This window comes from Pristiophorus japonicus, unplaced genomic scaffold, assembly GCF_044704955.1.
Source record: "Pristiophorus japonicus isolate sPriJap1 unplaced genomic scaffold, sPriJap1.hap1 HAP1_SCAFFOLD_37, whole genome shotgun sequence".
NCBI classification, from domain to species: Eukaryota; Metazoa; Chordata; class Chondrichthyes; family Pristiophoridae; genus Pristiophorus; species Pristiophorus japonicus.
This window is the reverse complement of record NW_027253543.1, coordinates 4521585-4526116: the sequence shown is the minus strand read 5'-3', so window position 1 is coordinate 4526116 and position 4532 is coordinate 4521585.

Below are 4532 nucleotides of genomic sequence, written 5' to 3'. Positions count from 1 at the left end.
CATATTCTTCGTTAAGTCAGTTTTAAATAGAAACCGACTCACGTGCATTTAAAAAATTACCCATGCATGAAATCTGATTGTGTATTGTTTCAATAAAGGTTCCCATAATCTGAACATCTTTCTGACAGTGCGTTATACAGTCTGTGCTTATCACTGCTTGAAGCTACTCCATACCCCTCCCGCCAGGATAGAGCCCTCATACCCCGACCAGTGTGACACTCTTTTTTTTACATAGCCTAATGTACTCTTGAGTACGGTCACCAATGAATCTGTTTCTGCTGTTTTCTTTCCATTTGAAGTTGCCTCTTTTGTGTTTTCTTCAACTTTAGAAGTGCGCAGCTCCCAAGGTTGCCATTCAGATCTGTCTCTCTATCTCCGTTTCTCTGTCGCTCCATCTCTTTCTCTCGCTGTATCTCTCTCTCTCTCTGACTCTCTCTCTCTCTCTGCCTTTCTGTCTCTCTGTCACTTTCTGTCTCTGTCACTCTCTATCTCTGTATCTCTCTCGATGTCTGAATCTGTCTCTCTCTCTCTCTCTCTCTCTCACACACACACACACACACACACACACACACACACAGACATAAACATTGTCTGTTTCTCTCTCTGTCTGTTTCTCTTGATCTCTTTCTCTCACTTTCTCGTTTTCTCCGTTTCACTGTCTCTCTCCAAATTTCTCTCTCTGTCTCTGCTTATCTCTATTTCACACACACTCAATCACTCACTCTCTCGCTCACTCACTCTGTCTCTGACTCCCTCTCTCTCTCCCTCTCTCTGCTGACTTTTTACTGCAGAAATCCGAAATTTCTATCTCAGCCCTTTCCCCACAGCCCTGTATCTGACTCTCCTTAAAATATATTGTTCGCTTTACCCATACAAAAGCCATATAAGTTGCTTCTGGTTGCTGCTGATGCTGCTTCTGCATCCGGGTCAGTCCTTTTAATTCACTGCATTCAATTGCTATTTATTTCATTAGTGCACAGCTCTGGGAGCTAATCATCCATTTCTCACACGTTATGAAGGTGGCAGTGGCAGAGTGGATACAACGACTCTGGTTCATCATAGAAGATCTGAAGGCTTATTGTTACACACTGGAGGGATGTTTGTTGTGATCGTCGCCATGGGTCAGTTATTGAGACCATATTTGTATTATGTATTAACGACGAGGACTTAAAGGGTATGGTTTCTAATGGACAGACACGTGGTTGCTGAAATGTAGTGAAGCATGTTGAAAGGAAAAATGAGGAGAAACGATAAATAGTAATTGTTGCAAATTAAAGGGGTTGGAGGAACAGATTAACATACGCAAGGTTCACATACACAAATCTTTGCAGTTGGCAGCATAATTTGATAAGGGAGATAAAAAGCATACAGGATCAGAGGATTTATAAGTAGTAGCATAAATTAGTGTACACAAATATTGAAGTAATTCGAAACGATTACAAATCACCGTTTGGGGCTCAGCTGGTGCAATTTATCCAAGCTTGTAACGCACATTTTACCAACGATGTCATGGATTTGAGGAAATGCTTTTGGTGGAAAGGAAACAATACAGTGAATAAACCATAAATAAGAGTGATAGAGATGTGTGTCACAACAGAGGGACATTAGACTGTATCTACACAGATACTTAACGATAGCAGGATAGGTCGATAAGTAATTTAAAATGGCATATTGAATGCTTTACTTTATTATCTGAGGTGTCGAATATAAATGCAGGGACGTTATGCTAGAACAGATTAAAACAGCAGTCCGGCCACTGCTTGAGTGCTGCGTGCAGTTCATAGAAACGTAGAAACATAGAAAATAGGTGCAGGAGTAGGCCATTCGGCCCTTCTAGCCTGCACCACCATTCGATGAGTTCATGGCTGAACATGCAACTTCAGAACCCCATTCCTGCTTTCTCACCATACCCCTTGATTCCCCTAGTAGTAAGGACTTCATCTAACTCCTTTTTGAATATATTTAGTGAATTGGCCTCAACAACTTTCTGTGGTGGAGAATTTCGCAGATTCACCACTCTCTGGGTGAAGAAATTCCTCCTCATCTCGGTCCTAAATGGCTTCCCCCTTATCCTTAGACTGTGTCCCCTGGTTCTCGACTTCCCCAACATTGGGAACATTCTTCCTGCATCTAACCTGTCTAACCCCGTCAGAATTTTAAACGTTTCTATGTGGTCCCCTCTCATTCTTCTGTACTCCATTGAATACAAGCCCAGTTGTTCCAGTCTTTCTTGATAGGTCAGTCCCGCCATCCCGGGAATCAGTCTGGTGAACCTTCGCTGTACGCCCTCAATAGCAAGAATGTCCTTTCTCAGGTTCGGAGACCAAAACTGTACAAAGTCCTCCAGGTGTGGCCTCACCAAGGCCCAGTACAACTGCAGCAACACCTCCCTGCCCCTGTACTCAAATCCCCTCGCTATGAAGGCCAACATGCCAATTGCTTTCTTAACCACCTGCTGTACCTGCATGCCAAGCTTCAATGACTGATGTACCATCACACCAAGGTCTCTTTGCACCTCCCCTTTTCCTAATCTGTCACCATTCAGATAATAGTGTGTCTCTCTGTTTTTACCACCAAAGTGGTTACCCTCACATTTATCCACATTATACTTCATCTGCCATGCATTTGCCCACTCACCTAACCTATCCATGTCTCTCTGCAGTCTCATAGCATCCTCCTCGCAGCTCACACCCAACTTGGTGTCATCCGCAAATTTGGAGATAAAACATTTAATCCCCTCGTCTAAATCATTAATGTACAGTGTAAACAGCTGGGTCCCCAGCACAGAACCTTGCGGTACCCCACTCGTCACTGCCTGCCATTCTGAAAAGTCCCCATTCACTCCTACTCTTTGCTTCCTGTCTGACAACCCGTTCTCAATGCATGTCAGCACACTACCCCCAATCCCATGTGCTTTAACTTTGCACATTAATCTCTTGTGTGGGACCTTGTCGAAAGCCTTCTGATAGACCAAATATACCACATCAATTGGTTCTCCCTTGTCCACTTTACTGGAAACATCCTCAAAAAATTCCAGAAGATTTGTCAAGCATTATTTCCCTTTCACAAATCCATGCTGACTTGGACCTATCATATCACCTCTTTCCAAATGCACTGCTACGACATCCTTAATAATTGATTCCATCATTTTACCCACTACCGATGTCAGGCTGACCGGTCTATAATTCGGTGTTTTCTCTCTCCCTTTTTTTTTAAAAGTGGGGTTACATTGGCTACCCTCCACTTCATAGGAAATGATCCAGATTCAATAGAATGTTGGAAAATGACTGTCAATGCACCCACTATTTCCAAGGCCACCTCCTAATGTACTCTGTGATGCAGTCCATCAGGGCCTGGGGATTTATCGGCCTTCAATCCCATCAATTTCCCCAACACAATTTCCCGTCTAATAAGGATTTCCCTCAGTTCCTCCTCCTTACTGGACGCTCCGACCCCTTTTGTATCCGGAAGGTTGTTTGTGTCCTCCTCAGTGATAACCGAATCAAAGTACTTGTTCAATTGGTCCGCCCTTTCTTTGTTCGCCGTTATGACTCGCCCTATTTCTGACTGCAGGGGACCGACGTTTGTCATTACTAACCTTTTTCTATGTACATATCTATAGAAACTTTTGCAATCCGTCTTAATGTTCCCTGCAAGCTTCTTCTTGTATCCATTTTCCCTGCCCTAATCAAACACTTTGTGGTCCTCTGCTGAGTACTAAATTTCTCCCAGTCCCAGGGTTCGCTGCTATTTCTGGCCAATTTGTATGCCACTTCCTTGGATATAATATTATCCCTGATTTCCCATGATAGCCACGGTTGAGCCAGCTTCCCTTTTTTATTTTTACGCCAGACAGGAATGTACAATTGTTGTCGTTCATCCATGCGGTCTCTAAATGTCTGCCATTGCCCATCCACAGTCAACCCCTTCATTATCATTCGCCAATCTATCCTAGCCAATTCACGCCTCATACCTTCAAAGTTACCCTTCTTTAAGTTCTGGAACATCGTATCTGAATTAACTGTTTCATTCTCCATCCTAATGTAGAATTCCACCATATTATGGTCACTCTTCCCCAAGGGGCCTCTCACAACGAGATTGCTAATTAATCTTCTCTCATTACACAACACCCAGTCGACGATGACCTCCTCCCTAGTTGGTTCCTCGACATATTGGTCTAAAAAGCCATCCCTTATGCACTCCAGGAAATCCTCCTCCACCGTATTGCTACCAGTTTGGTTAACCCAATCTATGTGCATATTAAAGTCACCCATTATAACTGCTGCAACTTTATTGCACGCACTCCTAATTTCATGTTTGATGCCCTCCCCAACATCACTACTACTGTTTGGAGGTATGTACACAACTCCCACTAACATATTTTGCCCTTTGGTATTCTGCAGTTCTACCGAAATAGATTCCACATCATCCAAGCTAAAGTCCTTCCGAACTATTGCCTTAATTTGCTCCTTAACCAGCAATGCTGCCCCACCTCCTTTTCCTTTTATTCTATCTTTGCTGAATGTTGAATA